Raw genomic sequence first — 24,207 nt, forward strand, 5'->3', positions numbered from 1 at the left:
ATTTCTAAAAAGCTGGCCAGGCACGGTGGCTCACGCCTGTAATCCCAGCACTTTGGGAGGCCGAGGCGGGCGGATTATGAGGTCAGGAGATCGAGACCATTCTGGCTAACATGGTGAAACCCTGTCTCTACTAAAAAGTACAAAAAAAAATTAGCCGGGCGTGGCAGTGGGTGCCTGTAGTACCAGCTACTCCGAAGGCTGAGGCAGGAGAACGGTGTCAACCCGGGAGGCGGAGTTTGCAGTGAGCCAAGATGGCGCCACTGCACTCCAGCCTGGGCAGCAAAGCAAGACTCCATCCCAAAAAAAAAATAAAAATAAAAATAAAAAATAAATTTAAAAAAAAACTTGCATCCAAATACTTTCATAAGAAAATTATAATTCAGCATCTTATTCAGCGTTTAGGTTACTTCATTACTTTTTAGACTCTTCAGAATGTAAAGATACAAATTTGACTAATGTTGTTTAATGTGTAGTGTCAATTACGCTAGATATTTTGTGAGTTATTTTATTTATTTTTCACAAGATGATCATGAGATGCTTAGTGTCTTTCATATTCCATAGCTATAAACCCAGAACAAAGAGATAGACAGCTGATAAGGGTTGCAACTGAGATTTAGAGGCAGGTCGTCTAATTCCTAAAGGAGGGTAAGGGACTATGAGTCCAGTTAATTGGTTTGCAACTTTGGAAAAAATATTTTGTGACAAAAACATATTGAAACAAAGAGCCAAAGGGTAGACAGTTTATTGAAGGCTTTTAATTATTTGCTTGATTCCTGGATCCAGATGACAACACATAGTATGTTGTCATGGTCCCACATTTCTTTTGAAAATTTCAACGTGGACCACATGAGAAGTAAACCCCTATTACTGGAAGCTCAGTGCTCTTGCCTTCTGCAACATGGAGTCATCTGCTCCTTGTTTCCATCCAAATCAGCATCAGGAGCCATAGAAAATGGGCCTCACATTTAAAGCAAAGAAAAAAGAAAAGTGGGAAATCACACAAATGGGAACACTCACAATTCTGCTGATCATTTTTTAATCTGTGATTGTGCCCAACACTATTACTGTGTATTTATAATTCAACCAATGAAGTCAGTAATGCTGGATGACTTACATTCTTGACAATTTGTGGCAACTGAATTCAGCATTCTGCACTTCTAATGGCAGTAGCAGCAAATACTCAGAAATGTATGGCATGAATGTATTCACTAGTATCTTCCCATTCTGAATCCCCTGAATTGCTCTCCCAGTTTCAAAAAAGTGTCCCTGAACCCTAAATAATAGGTGAAACCATGCAATGCAAATCAATAGATTTTTCACGTGCAATAATTGTTTCTCTCTGGGAGATTCCCATTAGTCCCAGAAGGAAAAATATTTTGATTGACCTCAAGGAACACAGCAGATGTGGATAAGCTGTGTGTGCTTCTGACCTTATCAGAAGAAAACCAGGCCTTGAAAACCACAGGGGAACACCCTGGACATGTGCATATTGGCTGTGGGAAACCACATGGCTGGTGAAGTGTGTGTTCTCCTTCAAAACCAACCAAACCAATACATGCAGACTGTGCAAGGGAAAGAAGAAAAAAGGGTGTGAAAGGGTGTGTGAATTAAAAACATTTATTTATGTTTAAAGCAGTCTCAGGAAATAATAATATCAAGGGAAAAAATGGAATGTTGTGAGCATCTGGGAATCTTTGACCCATTAGTAAAAAGATTTTCTACATAAAATTCTGGAGACCGAGTTGCTTAAGCCCCTGGGTACAGAGGAGAAGTTTACTCTGTTACCTTTGAATGCCACATTTCCTGCTCAGTTTGGGAGTTATATGACCAAATAAGATCACAAGAAGAGGGTGAAAAATCAGCAAAATTCATTTTTCATGGAGAGTTCCAACCCAGGGGAACAGGTTAAAATTACTTGAGAGAGAGAAGGAAGAAAGGGAGGAAGAATTTAGGGGATACTCAGAGAACTCTTTACTTTGAAATGGGAGGAGTCCTTAGTTCCACAAAAATCACTTTCTAGCACCAATAAGGCCAGATCAGCCTGGGGTGGGAGCAATTCCTTGTCCCCTGCCATGAACTAGAAGAAATAGAGCACATTACTAGTATGAAGAAATCTCAGGTCACTGCTCCCTGACATTTCTGAGAAAGCAGCACACTACTGGGCAAAGCACAGTAAGGAGAATTTGTGAGGTAAGTTTTTACAATCTAAAGTTTAAATTATACCTATTGTGCATCAAAACCAGTGCACTATTGGACAAATGGAACAGACGCAGGAAACTAAAGATAAGCCTCAATTCATATGCCAGGAGAGGACTTAGAGGAAACCGAGGGATGCCACCTAAAAACCCACAGGAGTTGTGGCCTAGGGGGAAATTTTAATAATCAATGCTCCTCTTATAAACTTCTCATAAATTGGTTAAAGGCCTAGAATAATTTTCATTTATTCATTTATTCAACTAGTATTTAAGTCAAGCCGCCGATGCGCTGAGTCAGTGTAGCTAAATCATTGCATACAAAGTGGAGAGTGGATAGGTGGGCTGGACTGATAGACAGGAGCTAGATTGGGGTGCAAGCCTGATGGTTGGGGAGCCAAATTTGGCAGAAAGGAGAATTTTGCTGACCAGTAAGATGTTTATTACAACTTTGATCTTGAATGCCTCCAAACAAATTGTGCACACTTTTCCAGCAAGCACAGGGCATACCATTCCAAATTCCCTTACATTGAGGCAGGTTAACAAATTTATGTTATCTGGCTGGCCTCTGACATCATAAGCATTTGTGTTTATGATCCCTGAGCCAGGTCATGGCCAAGGGAAATACAACCTTCCCTTATAGGCCTATTGCAAACACATGAGGAAGTTTTGAGTCATCCAATAACTGGCAGGTACTACTGGAAGTTGTGACCCAGAACCAAGGAAGCTCAACATCCTGCAACATCTGGGAAAGCTCCTTATAGGGAAGATTTGCCTGTCCCCCAAATGCTTGAAGCACCTCCTCTGAGAAACACTGGGCCAAGTAATGTCATGGTACAAAATTTGCACTTTAAATCTTAATATTTATTGTCCGATTGATAATGCTAGTATTATTAATTCAAATAGAGTCCTACTTGAATTATTAACATTTCTAAATTATGAACGAGAACACAGATTAAAAAAAGAATTTAGAAGAGAATCTTGATTTGTAACCGATGCTGAGACAGAGACAACATGTTTTACTATATTTTATAAGAGGGCAGTATTTTCTTCCCTGAAATAGTAGCAGTATCTGGCTTCAAAATAGAGTCTCTGTAAAAACAAGATGTTCCCTCCACTGTGATTTCATACAAGCACCTAATTAGAGAAACCATAGGGAAAGATAATCAAAACCATCTTAAAGGGGTTTAACTTTTAAATGTGAAATTTCTGGTATTACCTTCCTTTGGATGGTAGGAAATGCTATAGGGATACAAGGGGCTGCTTACTGCACACATCAAGAACCAGAACTATGCCAGGAAATGTTTCTGGTTGGCCTCGCAGAACACAGACCACAATGGGGTGGTTCAGCACCACCCATGTCAACACATCACTCTTTCTTTCTATGTTTTCTATTCTGGTGTAATGTCCAGGAAAAGAAATTATAAAGCTATAGGCAACTTCAAAGAGTGTGTAGAAAAGGACAGAGGACGTGTTTCCTGGGATTCAAAGCCAATTTGCTGGTACTTTATAGGGTTTCTGATTCCACAGATACTGATGAGGAAAGGCCTGCTCCTCCAAGGATGATTCTGGGAAATTACTACCCAGGAGTGCACCCCCGGTGAAATGCATAACAGCAGATGATAATTCTGTGGTCAAACCATTACTTCGGTATTTAAGCAGATCAAATCGATGAGAAAATGAGCCAGAGATGGGTCTTCACATAATAATAATCATTAAAGAGGGGCAATGGGGCATTCTTCCATTGCAAAAGAGGACGGTTCCTGTTAGGTTTTCTGATGAAAGCAAAAAAACCTTAATTGCTATTTCTCCTGCCCCTGCTTTCCTCACTGTCAACCTTCTTGAAAACTGAGCCCACTCTTGATTCCCCCATTCCCTTACTCCCACTCTCATCAGTTAGGCAGGTAAGAGGATTCTCCCATCACATTCACTAGGGAACCATCCTCCAACCCAACAGCCTCTCCCATTCTCACTGTCCCTACTGCATTTTCTCAAAATCATTCATTCATTCACTGATTTTTTATTAAGAAACCACTGCATGCACCATTACTCCAGACCTGAGTGGAAATGGCAGTGAGCAAGAGTCCCTGCTCTCCTGGACCTTAGAGTCTAATGTGGCAGAGGGAGTGAGGGGAAAAAATGAGCTGGATCATTTCAACTAGCAAAAAAATGCTACAAAGAAAATCAAATTGGCACAGTAACCGGGAAGCAGGATATGAAGGAGAAAGGAGACTGTCTACTGGGGACAGGCCACCTGGGCTCATTTCCTTACTCTGACACTTACTAGCTATAGGGAACTGCATCACCTCCTTGTGCCTCAATTTCCTCATCTATGAAAGAGAGGGAAATTGAAATAATAATAAACTGTACATGCCTCATAAGGTTGCTCTAAGGGTTAAATGAATTAATAAGTGCTTTCTATATGTGAATAGAACAGAGTCTGGCATTAATTAAGAGTTTCTTCTGCACCTGTTGATATGATTATATGATCTTTAAGGCCCTTTCCAGTCCTGCAATTTTATATCTCCATTGAACTGAATTTCCACTAGAAGCGAAAAATGGATCTAGGCAAGTGGACCTACAATATACTTTATATAAAGCCATATCCTTTCTTTATCCTGTTAATGAATCTGCTAATTAGAAAATAGTAACCATCTCAAGCTACATTGCTATGTTAAAGTAAAATCAACAACCCAAACCTGTCTCCTCTTAAGACTCAGATTTCACCAAAAAAAGAAATCTCATCTTCTGGTAAACATGAGATTCAACTGGGAGGCTTTTCACTCCTTCCTGCATGCAATTAACAGCAAACACCTTGTCACAAACATTTTTGAAAGGTCAAAGATGGCAACAATTTTGCTAAAGAGATGAATAGATAAAACACTATCCTGGTAATTCCCAGGGGTCAAAGAATAGCATAACTGTGATCAAGAATGAGACACACAAAAGGGATTGTGGGATAAAGGGCGGGTCCAATTGGAAGTATTAAAAACGTGTGTAAGTCCTTTTTACTCCCAGCATACCGTGTGTTACACAGCAGATACTGAAGCTGTTAACAGTAAATTCATACTTACAATGTTAGAAAAATAAGATTCTGATTATGAAACAAAAGGTTGTTTTCAGTTGAAGAAGTAAATAATAGTAAGAATAAGGAATTTTGCAAAAGCCAAGGTAAGAATGTTTTGCCTCTGTAGTAAGTCAATTATTAAGTTCAAATTTTGAATGTATTTTAATCATGTTTTTATTATTGCCTTTTACCCCTATCCTAATGCAAACTATAAGTGTTCAAAGAACACTTACTTATTTCTAAATAAATATGTTTATATCTTAAATGTGCCTTAGAAATAGCATTTTTCATATATTTGCTATCTATTGTCATTGTCTTGAGAGTAAATTTAACTTTTCATACATTGAAGAGACAGGTTTCCTTTCTAAAATGTTCATTGTACGTTTTAATTTTTTTTAATGCAGGCATTTCCAGCCCTTATGGCAGATTGTATCTTCCTGGCAAAAGTATTTTATCACTTAAGTTGCATTACACATTGATCATCTATTATCTGCTCATCTTAAGACACCTCTATCATCAGTTAATGTTTACTAAACAATCAATACAATCTAAGTGAAACAAGAATAAACTCAAATAAGTGGGCTGAAATTCAGAGAAAATTGAGACCGTGTGCACTTTAGAAGAGCAGTCTTTGTGAGAACTCATTTCTGCTTAAAAGATCTAATTTATCTGTTTTAATGCCATCAAAGTTAATAATGGATGACATGTCTTATAGCTTCAATGATGCAGCAACTTGTCAATAACACAGAATTTAGAAAGCAATTCATCAATTCATGATTTTTAATTGGACTGTGGATGGTTAATTTTAAGTCATTAGACTCTCCAATAATAAAACCCTAGAAAGGGAGAGTTAATTAATACAGAAGTGAGTAACTGTTTCCTGTCTCTTCAGTGAAGAACTGAGTTCCTGTTCCACCCCAACAAGTGGCACTTTTTAGTTTAAGCACCTTTGCATGGGATGAGGAGTAGGTGCGTGGGATGAGGATTAGGTGTGTGGAATGGAAAGGAGTAAAATAGAGAAAGAGAGTGGCCTATGTGTAGTGTGTGTGTGTGTGTGTGTGTGTGTGTGTGTATGTGTGTGTGTGTGTGCATACTTCCCAAATATCTTTCTCCCAGAGACCCAGAATAAGTCCAACATACTGTACACAAATAGGAAAGAATACAAATTTCCCTTAAATCTTTCTCTGAAGTGGGGGGTAAAGTGGTCAAAAGATGTCCCCACTTCTCAGTCTTGCACTTATTGGTAGAGCTGCATATTGCTCATGTGTTTGTCTATTGATATTCCATTATCCATTGAATGTCCAAGCTGAAAGGGATCTTGGTGATTATCTGGTCCACCTGACCACCTTTTACAACTAGGGAACCAGAGTTTCAGGAATACTTAGAGACCTGTCCAAGGTCACACAGTTAGAGACAGCGCCAATCATTCTTCCAATTTCCACACCCAGCAATTATTCCACTCCACCACACTTCTCTGATCTCTCCTGCCTAAGAACACAACTTCTCATGCTCACAATGGAGAAATTAATCAGTCTGCAAGTTAAAGATTCGTTTTAAACAAATTGGTTCATTATTATTTAATTGAGGAGACTTTGGAGCAATAAAAGCCTTGCTCACCAAAACTGAATAAGCAGCTCATGAAACACTGAGCTCAAGAAATGCAAAAACTGTCACGAGTCAATATGTGCTGCCTTTCTGTTTGATAAATGCCACCCAATACTTCAGAAGTATCAGAAACTAATGGCGTCCCAGCATTCCATAGGCATACATTAATGGGATCAGGAGCATAAAATATAAACAATAATGTACATATTGATTGTTCTGGACACTTGAAGCCCAACAAACATTTGAAAGGTCAGTCATTTTACTTGCATCAAATTACAGATAAGTCATTTGCTTGAAGCTGGAAACTTGCCTCTCCATGTAAATTTATCTCATGACCTATAAACTTAATCGTGCCATACTTATACTAGCTTCCGTAGGTTGTCTGATGTGAAAAATGTACCAGAAGTGCTTAACCCCATAAAGCACATACAAATAAACAACATGCGGGAAGGATATAGTGTAAGAGAAGTCCATTCTATAAGCTGAATAAATACAATGAAACAGCATTTTACTCTGACAGAACATGTTTCAAGATTTCTGTAAGTCAAATACTACATGAGCTTACAAATGAATATGTATGCTTTCAGAATGTTAAAAACTACAAGTTTATGAAATGCAATGTTATAGTTATTTTTACCTTTTTTTTTTTTTTTTTTTGAGATGGATTCTTGCTCTGTTGCCCAGGCTGGAGTGCAGTGGTGCGATCTTGGCTCACTGCAAGCTCTGCCTCCCGGGTTCACGCCACTCTGCCTCAGCCTCCTGAGTAGCTGGGACTACAGGCGCCCAGCACCACACCCAGCTAATTTTTTGTATTTTTAGTAGAAACGGGGTTTCACCGTGTTAGCCAGAATGATCTCGATCTCCTGACCTCGTGATTCCCCCACCTCAGCCTCCCAAAGTGCTGGGATTACAGGCGTGAGCCACTGTGCCCAGCCAGTTATTTATACTTTGACCTAAAAAAACTAAATTTGGTTTGACCAGTTTGCACTGGAGTTTATCTTTGGGCAATTTTTTTCTCCAGAGAGAGATTTATTCTTTTCAGAGCCCCTCCAAAATAGAATTTAAAAGCTCATTTGAAAGTTGTCTGGATATCCATATAGAGGTATTTCTTTACTAACATTCAACACCAAAGGCACCTCTCCCTTAGAGGTGGGCTTCTATTTAGCAGTCTCTCTGATGCTGCTACATATGGACAAACTGGATATCAGAGGATAGTTCACAATCCCACAGCCCCAGTTCCTTCCCTGAAGTGATAGTGTTCCTCTTTGGAGTCAGTGTCCCACTACTGAGATTGAAAAGGGTGAGGAGGACATTGAAGGGTTGAAAGAAAGGCTTGCAATTTATGCCCCCTTTATGAGAACAGCAATTTTACCTTTCCTCTGACTATGCCTCTAACCATCTCGGAGAGTTCCTCCATTCACTACTAAGTAAGAATATCAGAGTAAGAACCAAGCTTGCAGAGATGTCACCCACTAAATAGCCAAAGCAGGCAATGTCCTTCATTAACAGGGCTTACAAAACACTCAGCAGAATTTCCTCTGGCAGAAGGCATTCCTCTATGTGTAAGTGAATGAAAATACATCTGCCTTTAGGTTGACAGCTTTAATCCTAAGCATTTTCAGGTGTCTTGGTGAGAGAAGGTGACCAGATACCTTTCTGAATTTTGCACTATAGATCTTATCCAAGATTCTACAACAGCTAAAACTAGACATTTTGAAAATCAGATTTCTTTACTTGTGAATCATAGTGTTTTCAAAAACACTTTTTAAACTCTTGTTCCACTAGTTTAACAATTGGTAGCCATTGTAAAATCATATAGTTGCAATTTACATTAAAAGACCATAATTGTAACAAGGAATACAACAGAATTAAAAACTACAAAGGAAAATAATGATTTATTTGGTAGCCAAATGACCTAAAGTTAACGTTAAAAACATCATTTTATCGTTTTCTAAAAAAAATTATCTATCAAAGAGATTATTCTATGTTATACTATACATAGAACCTTAAATGGATTAAAATAATAAATATCATTTAAGACAAAACCTAATTATTATACGTGGTCAAAAGAGGAAGACCATTTCAAAGACATATAGCTTGGATTATTGTTTTTCTGCAATTTAAATTTTTTTTTTTTTTTTTTTGAGACGGAGTCTCGCTCTGTCGCCCAAGCTGGAGCACAGTGGCCGGATCTCAGCTCACTGCAAGCTCCGCCTCCCGGGTTTATGCCATTCTCCTGCCTCAGCCTCCCGAGTAGCTGGGACTACAGGCGCCCGCCACCTCGCCCGGCTAGTTTTTTGTATTTTTTAGTAGAAACGGGGTTTCACCAGGTTAGCCAGGATGGTCTCGGCCTCCCAAAGTGCTGGGATTACAGGCTTGAGCCACCATGCCCGGCCTGCAATTTAAATTTTTAAGAGCTTCAAAAAGTGGCTCAGACACTTTTTATCACAATCAAAACTCACTTTGGTCAATAATGTTAATATTTTGAGTGAAGAAAACTCAGGACCAGAATAGTGATTATGTCTTTGAGAAATAAGTTTATTCCAAAACCCAGACTGTAATTTCATTTTGTGCTAAAGCTACTAAGAAGAAGGAATGTTCATGCTAAAGAAAGACAGAGATTTTTAATTGTAAACACTATCTTTCTGGCATATTAATAATGCACCTTATATTGCATTAAGTTTTATTAACTTTATTGCATTAGGTTTTAGTCACATAAGATCTGCAGGCTAAACATTCCCTGAAAAGTAGTTCTCTGTATTTCAGAAGCTATTTTTGGACTTTTAAATTTTAAACTGAGACTTTGATGACCAATAAACAAGAGACAAAAGAATTCTCTTCTCTTCTGCTTATAATAAGACAATACAAAAAAAATGTTAAAAACCATGTCTTTGTTATATTAAAAACTGTTCAAGCATCCTAAAATGCAAGCTTATGGTGACAATTAAGGGCAGAATCACTTGTCCTATCAAGCTGAAGTAACTGTATGCAGCAATTCTATCAAGGATATCTTCAGAGCAAAAATAAAAGGACATTTATCATATTCTCCCTTTGACTATTTCCTTGAAAGCTAGGCTTTCAAAGCTGAGGCCTAACACACAAACTACTTTTCTTCTACTCCTAACCTAGGATTCTTTCTTAAAATGCACCATCCACCTCTCTAGACAATAACTCCAGAAGACCTAATGATTGTGTTCCAAATCCCACTCGTGGCATTTCAGTTTTAGAATAATGAAACTAGGCTATTGATATCACCTGAGTTTCAAAAGACTGTTCTCTGCCACAGTTCCTAAACTCAAAAGATTTACTTTTGACATCAGGTACATGGTGATGTGAAATGGGAAATGAGAGTCCCTACTGGGATGGTGTACATCCTCACATTTGTGAGACCAACCGCCACACTCCCAGCTTTTCTTGTTCCCTGACAAGACTTGTCCCGACCCTCTCCTGGGTCGCCTTTGACAGCAACTGCAGACAACAGAAGCCAGCAGGAATATGTAAGAACAGGTGCTGGGGTCTCCTGGGGACGCCTGTGCTCAGAGAAAGGGCCTCCACAGAGCTGTGCCAAGACATTCCACTTCCAAGTTGCCCTCTTGCCCTTAGTCATGGCAGGATTTTTGCTCCTTTTCACGCAGCAGATGTTTGGAAATATTTGCCACAAAGCATTATGGCTTCTAAAGTGCTTCTGCAAATTTTCTTGGTCAGCTTTTAAGGGACCTTGGTTGGAATCTCTGATAATATAAAATAAGAATGAGTTTGTGTTCAGATAAGGGAAATGATAATAAAAGGCCAGGACTTTTCCATATTACTCTGTTATTCCAGGTGGCTGCTTTCCACTTCCTCCCACATCTCAGGAAAAGGGACATTCCTAGGTTCTGAGGATCTCTAGCATCAAAGAGGAAACAGATCACATAATACTTCCTCCACATACAGGTCACAATATTCACATACTCCTGCATATTAGACACCACTTCGGGAGCATCTGGCTGACTACTGTTAATCCCCATCCTTTATCCAGTGATTAAAATTGCTCTGTGATTAAGGGTGCTCTGTACCATGGGGACAGTCATCCATGAAACTCAACAACCATTCAGGGTGGCTACTTCTAAAAGTGTGGTCCCTGGGCCAGCATCATCATCAGGATTACTTGGGAGCTTTTTAATAATGCAAAATTTCAGGCCCACTGCAAACCTATTGAAACAGAATTTAATGAGATCCAGAATGTAACAAGATCATGTCTAAGAAGCTCTACGCTACAGCTTCTTAGAGCAACTCAGTGCTCAGGATTCAGAGTGTGAGACACTGCCTTTCTCCAATGCAGAGATTTACACAGCTTCAAGAGCACTCCAGTGTATTCTCTAAATCTCAGACTCTCTAGGAAATATGGTCAAGAATCAGTGAATCTAGGTTACAATTCATTATTAGTGGTAGTAGGACTCGAACTCAGAATTCCCAACTCCTAGACTTCTGCACTTTCTGCTACCTCAGCTAGTACCTAAGGAATGGATGATTCCTCCACATCTTAACGTTGGGAAGTTTTTCCCGTTCGCATTATTATTATGGTGTAGTAAAAAGAGGGCTTCAAGTCTTGGTTCTGCCATTACTCATCCCTATGACTTTGAAAACAATTACATCTTTAAAAAAACAGATTAGAAGCCCAAAGACATTAGGCCAGACACTGTAACTCACACCTATAATCCCAACACTTTGGGAGGCTGAGGTGGGAGAATTGCCTGAGGCCAAGAGCTTGAGACCAGTCTGGTCTATATAGCCAGATCCTGTAACTACAAAATAATAATAATTTTTAAAAGGACATTTATAAAATAAGGTTAATAAAATGAAAAGAGAAAAGTGGGGCCATGATTTAGCAGTAAGTAGCAAATACTACAAAAATATACAAGTTCTAATCTAATTTGTAATCTAATTTCTGAAAATGTAACCTAAAAAACACATCCAAAGAAGAAAATGTTATATGTACTAAAATGGTCACCAGAATATTATTTATAACAGAAAAACTGAAAGCAACCAACAAACTCTGTCATCAAGATATAGCTAATGAAATTATGGGACATTTACTCATTTAAAATGATATTCACCAAGAATTGGTAGCCACATGAAAAATTCTGGTATGATGTCAACAGGAAAAGCAGGATATAAAATTGTAGTACATTATGATTCCAACTATGTAAACAAATGTACATAGCTAGAAAAAAAGAAAAATATTTGCAAAATGCATCATATTTTATCAAGATAAGTAGAATATAGGTAATTGTTTTATAAATTTTCAGTAGTTGCTAATTGTTTCTATTAGCTCCCTACAAGAAAAAATTTATGAACAGGAAATGAAAACAAATTATTAACCATGAGAGCTAATACACTTACTATAAACTGTCACTAAATCTGGCTCTGAACTCCATGGATGATAACAAAAATGAACAATTATTGAGCACTTGCTCTGGGCTCAGGACTTGTACTAAAGGCTTCAACATTGCTCATTAAATCCTCTGATGTCTGTAATATGATCACCCCTATTTTACAGACAAAAAGACGGGGCTTTAAAAAAAAATCAGGGTTTGGATAAACCATGGAGTAGCCTTATCTAGGTCTGTTTCTTCATCTCTGTAAGCAGGGGTTGAACTAACTGACCCTTAACATTCCCCCAACTCTGAGATTCTGAGATTATGAAAATCAAAAGCACGACAATGACAATCAAGAAAGTCTAACAGGCATTATGCAAAGCAAAGCTGCGCATGGACACTCCAAGCAGCCCTTCTTAGGTAAAACCTTAAGGAAGACCAAGTTTGCCTCCCCGTCTTTGCCCCTTCTCCATCTGGAGGTGCCTCCCCTCCTGCTCTCCTTTGCTTCTCTTTGCTTTCAGAATAACTGTCAGCAAGATTAATTTAGATCCACGTGTTCCCTCTCCCTGGGGCATTTGCCTTTGAATCTTCTCTCAATGCAGTGAAAGTTGTGTCCTGCCCCCTTAAGAAAGGATTTCAGGCATAAGCACAGTGGTGGAAGAAGTGTTTACCAATCAGGGACCCTGTCTGCCAGCAAAGGCAGCCTCCTTTCTCAGCCGCTCCTGGGCTGAAGGGCAGATGAGGAAAACTAGGAGAAGGGGCAAAGCCTCAAATAGTACCTATTGAGACTTCTTTCAGATGCATTCATGCATATATATAACTGAAGTTGTCTTGCAAAACTGATGGACAGAATTCAACCTTGTGATATTAGAAACTATTACTTATGAGTTAGCTAGTTTTCACATTGCAAATAAATCACCACCTGGTCATTTTAAAAAGCAAAATCACCTTCTGGATATGCGATTTATAAAAACGATTTCACATAAAGCATTTCAGGTGTTTATACACTAGGTCTCTCAAATCCCTACAAAATCTGCACACGTGGAACATTCAGTAAAATGCAAAAAAAAAGTACACACTTGTATGAATACAATAATTGATTAATAATACTTCTTCACAGTATCTTCTTGACAATGTTATTAACTACTAAACAATAAATAATTACTTGCTATAGTATAGAATATCTAGTACATATATATAGTATTATTCTCATGAAGTAATATTTTATAACTTTTCAGCATTTGGGAGAATTGGGAAAAAGATTAGAAAAAAATGAAACATTACTATTTCAAGTAGAATAACTAAAAATTAAAATTAGGAATAATTCTGCTAAAAAGATCTCAGCTTTTTTCAGCGTTTTAATTCTAAGCTACTTTTTTTAAATTTGCATTTATGGAAATGTTCTCTACATTTTTTAAGGAACTGTGTGCTAAAAATAGTATTCTAAATTAAGGATTTTTAAATTGATATCTAATTTTTTCATTAAATATATAAAAATTTTAAATGCAAGCAAAATAAATTTGTACTTTAAAAAATATGTAGCATTTTGGTAGTACTTAGTGGAAAGGAATGCCTTTGTGAGCTCCTTTATGTTTCAATTGATATACTGTCTTCTACACAAGTGAAGCATGAACTATACCACACTTGATTTAATTGATTTTATTATTATTAGGCCTGTTAATGTTTTAGAATTGATTATGCCAGAGAGAGGGAGTGTTTGTTCTGAATGAGATTTATTTTATAAAACACAAGCTCAACGCATCAAAATCTCATTTCTTAGAAAGAAATTAATTTGTTGTTCTTGCACATGTTTAATTAAACTACATTAAGAAAAAAAAAAAAAGGCCTTAGAGTTGAGAACTTTCCAAACCATTTATTTTAGCTACAGAATTGGCAAAAACAAACAAGATAATGTGCAATTTCCTTATTTTGGAGCATTAGTTGTTTGGAGTGTGGTTATGGAGTTTCTCCACCCACACTTTTCCAACATTGATAACCATTAAGAAAAGGCATAGAATACTCAATTCTGTTCACTCAAATTTGGTAGATTCCGGGAGTGAGTTTCTTACCCCAACATTAGTGTTACAATGCACACAAGTTTAACTGTAGTTAGCTACTTTCATTCAGGGCTCTTGTTAGCATCTTATAGTAAAGGCGTGGATGAGGAGGGGGAAAAATAAAGCTTTGACAGATGGTACTCAGCGTTTGACTCCTGCTGAGCTCAGCAGGACCTGTGGTTTCCAAGGTTAGAGCTGTCAAAATGGCTCTGTCTATCAAGTGAATAACAAAGTGTAGACTGCCTGCCTGTTTCCTATACAAAACTTAGATTTCATTTGCCATTATTGTCGGTCTTTCTGCTGATTTAATAACTTCTAAGGAGAAGAACTGGGGGTTCTGATGCAGCCTCACTATTTAGGAAACTACTTGGAAAGGGAATTCTCAAGGGCTGAAAGAGGTAGGCCGCGATCTGATCTCTTTCTCTGGTTTCTCTCTAAGGTTTCAAGACTTAAAAAGGATTCAAAAGACACCAAAGGTTCACTTTTGGCTGAAAGCTAAATGTGAACCTTTCAAAATGAACTCATTGCTGCCTTCCTCTCAAAAGGGTAAAATGTTTTTTATTAAGAATCCTTGGGGTAGGGGATAATTATTCAACTAGAAATATTGAGAATGAAAAGAGAACTGCTTCTATTATGAAATACATGGATCTGTTTAGATGTGTTTGTCAGGGCCTGTTTTTCACCTTTCACAGCTCTTAATATTAAAAACTCACTCCTTTTTTTCACCTATTTCTAAAGGTTTCAGATGGTCAGATAAAGTACCTGATGCTGAAAAACAGGAAATTGAATCATGTCTCCAAAATGTGCCTTTTGTCATGCACTGTTACAGCTATATTTCTTGGTAAGTCTGATGTTCTCCTTTATGCATATTTTGTGATTACAAGATTGTTATTGACCTCTTGGGATTTTAATCAAAAGCCTGTGGATTCATAAACCCAGGCTTTCTATTAAGATGATACTGAAATTAGGATTGGGGTTTTGCTTCTGAATAAACTAATAATTATATTTCAATATTTATATTCAATATTAATATACTTAAATTTAATACACTTAAAGTGAAACACCTGATTGTTATTTCAAAAATGTGGCATTTAAAAAAATGACAGACTTAGACTTGTGTCCTGTCCCAATACTAAAAATTTTAGTTGTCATTTTTGAGAAGCTGATAAAGGGAAATCTCTTGTCTCTTTTCGATGCTGGCTTGAGCAAACATTTCCACTAGTGTAGTAATTATTCCCAACCAGCATATCTGAAAAGATGACATTCTACCTACAATATAGTTGAAGAAATTTCTTCTGCAAATATTTAGTTTATAGAAATCCCATAATCATAAAGGGAAGAATGATTTATTTGGAAGAATGACCATTCATTATGATTTTCAGTATAGTTTAGTATTTTGAACATTGAACTTAAAAAAAATTTAAGCTTTAAAATATTTACCTTCTTTTAAAACTTATTTTATAAACCCTACCCTAGTGTTTTTCTCTGAGACACAGGGCCTGTACTACATATTAGATATTCAGTAAATGTTATTGAATTGAAATAAAAAGGATATTGACTATTGAGTAAAAGATGAAAGGAATTCTTGAGTTGAAATAAAAGGAAGACCTCTTACATCAGATTATTGTAAGAAATTATCAAATGCCAATTTAGCATAAATCTCTTTCTATTTGTGCTTGGGTTTTATCCTAGAAATGTTTGATGCTTTTAATCATCTCTGTAGATAATAATGATAATTAAACAAATTTCAAAAAATATTCTAAACTAAAATGCAGTTTTCTTCTCTCGTTTTCTCTGTCTGCCTTTAGCTTGCTTTGTTCAACAGGGCAGTTTCTAAGCTTCTTTCTAACAGCCTATACTATCACTACACCACCCCTGCCCCCAAAGGAGGTTTTGTTAATGGCAAACTTGCTGAATCAAATTTGCTTTTTATGTGTTTGCATTTTTTGAAGAGTCTCTGAGGGGTTTCTTCATGTGTCTATGGGGAAAGTGCTCCTGTATTTTCATCCAAGTTCATAAACTATAAGGCTCTGGAAATTAAGTCCATCTCTGGCAGGAAATCAGCAATCTTAGAGGAAGGAAACAGAACTAAAACAGATACAATGTTTGAGTACTATGACCACATACCATACTTAGTCTCCAACCAAATCCTTTCTGGTTCTAACCCACAGCACTGGCCCAGAACTCTGGGACCAAGAAGTCAAAATATCCAGGGCTAACTAATGTAACTAGTATGTTCTAAGTGCACTAAACCTTTCAGTCATTTTGTTGTTGTTGTTTTTAACTGTAGTAAAATACACATAACATAAAATGTATCATCTTAATAATTTTTAAAAGTATAGTTCAGTAGTGTTAAGTACATTCACATTATTGTGCAGCTAATCTCCAGAACTGTTTTGATCTTACAAAACAAAAACTCTATACCCATAAACAACACCTCCCCCATTCCCGTCTCTTCCAGGCCCATGGCAAACACCATTCTACTTTCTGTCTTTATGAGTTTGAGTAGTCTAGGTACCTTACATATAAATGGAATCATTATAGTATCTGTCTTTTTGTGCGACTTATTTCATTTAGCATAATGTTTTCAAAGTTCATCAATGTTGTAGCACGTGTCAGAATTTCCTTCCTTTTTGAGGCTGAGTAATATTCCATTTTATGTATATGCACCACATTCTGCTTATCCATTCATCTGCCGTTTGACACTTGGCTTGCTTCTACCTTTTGGCTACTGTCAATAAGGCTGCTATGCACATGGGTGTACAACCTTCAGTCATTTCAGAATGTGATTACTACATGCTGCAGAATAAATTAAGACACACTGGAGAAAATACTTGAGAAAAATAGGCAGAAAATTACAATAATAAAAATAATAGGTAACACTTATTGAGAGCTTTCTATGTACCAGGCACTGTGCCACACACAACACTGATCTTAACTTTCTGAGAGATGCACTATTCTTACTCTCATTTTGTAGAAGCGAAAACACGCACAGAGAGGTTGGTTAACTAGTCCAAAGTCACTCACGAAGTAAGTCACTGGAATGCAAATCTGGGAAATGGGGCCAGAGTTTATTCATTTGGAGGAGGGAAGAAAGTGCAGAATCTGTATTCATGGAGCCACAGCCAAGTACCCTTAGGGAAGAACTCCTTGACCACTGCACAGAGCATGGCCTGAGCAAAAGGGCACTTTTGAATAAGAGCCAGAGAAAACAGCTCTGCCACCTGCTAGCTGCAGGACCCTGAACAAGACAACTGCCCTTCTGGGCTTAATTTTTCATCTGTGAAAGGAGACACTGAACTGAGTATTGCACAGCCTGTGATGTCCAGCATCCCTCATTCCACGTGAATTGTTATCTAATACTTTATGACTTGGTTATTTTACCTACTTGAAGATAAGAAAGTAATTTAAAATTTTCAAATATATGCTTAAGTCTACAAATTTTGATAATGACTAATTTTCTGATTCTCATTTCACTATATTCAAATTATTCCTTGATATAAAAAATATCATTTGTACTCCTCTAATGAATCTAAAAAGAACGAATACAATGACATGGTACCAACAGGAGTGTGTGAGGTAAAATGTTTCTCTTTCAGAAGGCCCTGAGTTATGCCTACCTCAAAAGCAGAGAGTTGCAAACAGTGCTAATTTAATATACATTCAAATAATTAGGGTTATATGACACCGCCCCCTTTCATCCTGCCACTGAGAGAAACAAGAAGGGTGATCCTGAATTAATGTTTTCCTCTTCACAGTAAAAATGCATCATGTCATTGTATCTCTAGAAACACTGACTGTACATAAGTATCCTTATTATCATAAATAATTTTACTAGCTCTTTTGGTTCTATGGTTATGAGCTTAGGTTATGATTTTATTGTGTTCACTTTCAGAGCATAACCCTAATTCTAGGTGTAGTGATTGAATAGGATCCAAGGAAACAAAGGAAAAATATTTTTTAAAGAAATGTTTTAAATTTTTTTAAATTCTGAGTTCCTGGAGAAGAGCATTTGAATGCCACTGATCTAATTTATAAGTAGGTGCACGTTTGCAATCCCATGAAGAACACTTACCAGAAAGAACCTTGCAGATCAGGCTCAAGAGAAGACTTGAGTTGCACTGTTGTTGGAATGCTGTACAAATCAAGTGGCAAAGGCTTATTTGACCAAAGTCCAAGTGTTTCAAGTAGAGTTCAGTCAAGTGATTGATCAGGTCTGCATTTTTTCAGGGATGTCTGCAGATAAAGTTCAATATTAACTTAAGGAAATGTTTTCATTTTCTTTTAGCCAGCATTTACGGCAGGATAGACAATTTTATTTTAAACCAAATTATTACAAAGGAAGCACTTTCCATATTCCAATACATGGATTTGTTATTCTTCATATAGTAACTACATTCAGCCTGCAGCCAAGATAAAGGATTTTGTGATACACACTTCGTCTTCCATCTCTGCTTTCAAAAGATGTGAATTCTGCAAACCAGACAGAAGAGGGAGCTATCCATCTGGAAATTAACCAAGCCTTTCAAAAACGTCAAATAAATATAGAAGAAAATTCTAATATAATCAAGTCTTATTTAGTCTTGTATTTTATAAAAACACTACAATTTCTCTGGTGCATTAAAAATGACAAAGAAAATGGTAAAGGCAAAAACAATTAATTAATGAAGAGGCAAAATATACAAATGATTAAAAGGCCAATTAAAAATACACTCACATTTTATGGTTTGATCTCACATTTTGTGGCAAAATGTAGAACCAGAACACACCTCCAAAAAGGGCAAAATAATACTCTACTGATTACTTATCACCTTCCTATAGATCCTGTTCTTAAAATGGAACGCTGACTTTAAAATTGATAACATCTGGAAATAATGGCAAAAAGGAGAAACTGTTGGGCTGCATCTGTCTTGAAAATGCTATGTAATAAGATTTACTTAATATATTTGAAAAAGGAAAAATGTTTTGTTCCCCAATTTGTTGCAACATCTGAAAGTTCATGAGGTTATGACCCCTCTTTAAGAAAGCATCTCCCACCACCTGCAAATACCCCAGGAAAAGCAGTTGGAAACAATAAAACACGTGCTAGTTAACTGTTACCAGGGAAACGGTTCTGGTTCACCAATCAGAGCGCCTGTGCTTCCCAGTGGCTTTGTCCGAGGGAGACATGCGCCAGCTGTTAGTGAATAACCATTGTTATAGATCATCAGGAAATCACAGTCAGCAGGCAACCCAGCCCCACTGGAAGTTTATTTCTCATATTTGTTCATCACCAGGGCAATTCTCCATCTTTAAAACATCCCCTTAGGCTGGGTTAACTAAATAACACCCTACACGGGTAAGGTCATTTTAAAAAGGCAAGTTGCAAAATGGTCTTTTTGCCAGCAAACAGATTTCTAACTTTGATTCCAACTGCATCACCCCTCTGCCCCCTTCACTTTCCAGTGGCAATTTTAAGACTGATATCTAAAGTCTGTGCTCCTTTGAGTGCTGTTCCTCCTTCACTTGACTGGCACTCCAGGCACCAAGAGATTTCACACTATACCCTCCAAAACCTGTCAGAGATCATTTGGTAGTTCTCATGCTGGAAAGACCAGTGTGATTTGCAAACGGGGAGCTCTGAAGAGGCTGTTTGGGTTGTCATAAGGAAAGGGGCTGAGAGGGCAAACCCTGGTTCCCTCCCTCACTAACACACACAATTCAATGAGAACAGCCCCCCTTTATCAATTTTATTACTTTTATAAATTTATAAATTCATAGTTTTTTTTAGATAAGATGGCATTACTTTTTAAAGTTGAAAAACCAGCTCTCAACCTATCCAATCATTAGACTCATCTTAAAAAGTAAAGTCATCAAGAGTTTTAGTTTCAGGTCCAGCATGTTAGGCTCTTAAGAAGTCACCACTCTAACAACAAGTAAAAAGCCAAACAAACTGCAAAATCAACAACTCTTCTTAGATCTGTCAGAGAAGTGAGGTCACAGGACAAATCACTGTCCCCTAAATTGGAGAGACAGACAAATAGAGAGAATTACAACTTACTGGAGCAGAAGTCTATGAGCAGTCTCTTTCTCAGAAGCCAATGCCAGAGTTAGAAAACCAGAGCTGCAGTTGCTAGAAGATCAGTGTGGACAAGTTTGAGGATTAAAAACTTAGGAGGACCCAGACATAGTGGGTCCATCACACGTTACCTATAGAGAAGCAAAAATAAGAATTACACCCGACTGTTCCTCAGAGCATGCAAGCAAGAAGAGAGTGGTGTAAAATATTTAAACTACGGAGATAAAAACTACCAGCCTAGAACTCTTTACACTGTGAAATTATCCTTCAAAAGTAAAGAAGAAATAAAGACTTTCTCAGGCAAAAATTGAGAGTATTTGTTGGCAAGTAGTCCTGCCTTGCAAGAAATTCTTCAGAGAAGTTCTTCAGAACAAAAGAAAATTATATAGGTTAGAAACTCAGATCTACATAAAGAAAGGAGCAATGGAGAATGAATCAGTGAAAGCAAAATAACAGTTTTATTTTTCTTATTCTTAATTAACACAAAACTGTTCAAAATAATAGCAATGACATATTCAATTATGTACACCTATATGTTTTATATATATGTGCACACACATAAACATATATATGCTAATGTATGCTTATATGTAAGTGAATGAATGATGGCAGTGATACAAAAGACAGAACAGAAGAGTTAGGAATATTTTGTTATTATAATGTACCTGCACTGCTCATAAAGCAGTACATTGTTAATTGGACTTGAATTCATTATAAATGTCTATTGCAAACATTGGGGAAAAACTAGTAAATGTTTTTTTTTAATGTGACATGTCCTAAGAAAGAAGAGAAAATGAAATCATATAAAATGCTCAATTAAAACTACAAAAGCACAACAAGTATAGAAGACAAAATAGGAATGAAGAGCAAGAAGAACAAATAGAATACAATAAAAAATATATTACATAATAATCCAACTATAATAATAATCACTTTAACCTTCAATGGTCTATATATGCCTATTAACTGACAGAGATTGTCAGAGTGGATTAAAAAACAAGACCCAACTACATGTTGCATACAAGAAGCCCACTTTAAATATAAAGACACATAAAGATTAAAAGTAAGCCAGGCGCGGTGGCTCACACCTGTAATTCCAGCACTTTGGGAGGCTGAGGTGGGTGGATAGCCTGAGGTCAGGAGTTTGAGACCAGCCTGGCCAACGTAGTGAAACCCCATCTCTACTAAAAATACAAAAAATTAGCTGGGCGTGGTGGCGGGCACCTGTAATCCCAGCTACTCAGGAGGCTGAGGCAGGAGAATCCCTTGAATGCGGGAGGCGGAGCTTGCAGTGAGCTGAGATCGTACCACTGCACTCCAGCCTGAGCAACAAGAGCAAAACTCTGCCACAAAAAAAAAAAAAAGTTTAGAAGTAAGGGTATGAAGAAAAAAATACCATGTGGTATTCATCAAAAGAAAGCAGAAAATCTGCTTTTAAAAAAGGAAGAGTAGCTATATTAATTTCAGAGAGAGCCAACTTCAGAACAAGGAAAGTTAGGAGGGATAAAGAGAGCTATTCTATAATTATAGAGGGGTCAATTCTCTAAAACAACATAACAATTATTAACATGTATGCACCCAACAGAGCACCAAAGTATGTGAAGCAAAAACTGATAGAAATGCAAGGAGAAACAGATATATCCACTATTATAATTGGAGACTTTACCACTGGCAGAAATGGACAGATCCAATAGGCAGAAAATCAGTAAAGACATAGTTGAACTCTAGATTATTTCATCCAACAACATATTACACATCCATCTCAAGCTCACATGGAATAATTGCCAGGATAGAATACTCTCTGGGCCATAAAATACATCTTAAAATATGTCAAAGGATAGAAATCATACAAGGTATGCTGTTAGAACATAATGGAATTAAAGTAAATATCAATAACAGAATGATAATTGGAAAAGCTCAAAAAACTTAGAGACTAACCAACTTTTAGATAACATATGAGTCAAAAAATAAATCTCAAGAGAAATTTAAAATATACAGTTTATCAAAATTTGTGGAATGCAGTGAAAGCACCATTTAGAGGGAAGCTTACAGCATTGAATGCATATATTATGAAAGAAGAAAGATCTGAAATAAATAATCTAAGCTTCTACTTTAGGGAACTAGGAAAAAAAACAAATTAAATCCAAGGAAAGCAGAAAAAAATAAAAATTAAAGCAGAAACCAATGAAATTGAAAACAGGAAATCAATAGAAACATTCAACAAAACCAAATGCTGGTTCTCTGAAAAGATAGTAAAAGCGATAAATCTCTAGCCAGGCTAAAAAAGAAAAAAAAGATAAGACTAGTATCTTAATGATAAATACTAATATCAGAAATGAAGTAGAGGACATCATACAGATACCATGGGCATTAAAAGGATAATAAAGGAATATTATGAACAACTCTATGACCACAGATTTGATAATCTGGATTAAACAGACCAATTCCTAGACATAACTTGCCAAAAGTCACACAAACAGAAAGGGACAATGTGGATGGCCTATATCTATTAGTTAAATTAGATCAATAATTAATAGCCTTCCAACACAGAAAGCACAAGCCCCAGAAAAGCTTGCCCATGAATTCTACCAAACATTTAAAGAAGAAATTATATTAGTTTTCTACAATCTCTTTTAGAAAATAAAAACAGAGGGAATACTTCCTAACTCATTCCATGAGGGCAGCATTACCCTAATACCAAAATCAGACAAAGGCTTTACAAAAAAGACTTCAGACCAATGCCTCTCATGAACAGAGATGCAGAAATCCTCTACAAAATATTAGCAAGTCAAATTCAACAATGTATAAAAACAATTATACACCATGACTAAATGTGATTTATCCCAGGTATGCGAGGATGGTTCAACATTTGAAAATTAATGTAATCTAGTGTATCAAAAAACTAAAAAAGAAAAATCACATTATCATATCAATGGATGCAGAAAAAGTATTTAACAAATGCAATGCCTATTTATGGTAAAAAAAAAAAAAAAAAAAAACAACTCAGCAAACTAGGAATAGAAAGGAACTTCCTCAACTTACAAAGAATATCTACCAAAAATACTACAGCAAACATCATACTTAATGGTGAGAAACTCAAAGCTTTCCACTAAGATCAAGAATAAGACAAGAATGTCTATTTTCTCCACTAATTTTTAATGCCATACTGGTGGTTACAGCTAATGCAATAAAACAAGAAAAGAAAATAGAAAATATACAGATTTGGAAAGAAGAAATAAAACTGTCTTTGTTTACAAATGACATGATCATATATATAGAAAGCCCAAAATAATCAACAAAAAAACTCCTGGAAATAAGCAATTATAGCACAAGTTGCAAGATACAAGGTTAATATACAAAAGTCAATCACTTACCTGTATACCAGCAATGAACAATGAAATTTGAAATTAACACCACATTGCCATTTATATTAACGCCCCAAAAATGAAATACTCAACTATAAATCTAACAAAAGATGTACAAGATCTATATGAAAAACTGCAAAACTCTGATGAAAGGTATCAAGGAAGAACTAAATAAATAGAGAGATAGTCCATGTTCCTTGGTAAGAAAACTATTTTGTCAAGCAGTTCTTCTCAACTTGAACTATAGATTCAAAGAAGTCCCAATCAAAATCCCAGAAAATGATTTTGTGTATATTGACAAACCAATTCTAATGCTTATGTGCAGAGGCAAAAGATCCAGAATACCAACTCATTATTCAAGGAGAATAAAATTGGAGAACTGACACAACCTGACTTCAAGACTTACTATATCACTACAGTAATCAAGCCAGTGTAGTATTGATGAAAGAATAGACAAATAGAATAATGGAACATAATAGAGGGCCTAGATATAGACCCACACAAAC

General features: G+C 36.6%; 1 long non-coding RNA gene across 1 annotated transcript in view; it reads left to right on the plus strand.

Moving 5' to 3' along the window:
• LOC105522846 overlaps positions 1 to 24,207 on the plus strand; it is an 86,562-nt gene that overhangs the window by 19,968 nt on the left and 42,387 nt on the right. Inside the window, exon 2 of the long non-coding RNA XR_001003501.1 lies at positions 15,017 to 15,119. This is a non-coding gene — a long non-coding RNA (uncharacterized LOC105522846). The remainder of the gene's footprint in view (positions 1 to 15,016; positions 15,120 to 24,207) is intronic.

Source organism: Colobus angolensis, unplaced genomic scaffold (assembly GCF_000951035.1).
Source record: "Colobus angolensis palliatus isolate OR3802 unplaced genomic scaffold, Cang.pa_1.0 Scaffold442, whole genome shotgun sequence".
Taxonomy (NCBI): domain Eukaryota; kingdom Metazoa; phylum Chordata; class Mammalia; order Primates; family Cercopithecidae; genus Colobus; species Colobus angolensis.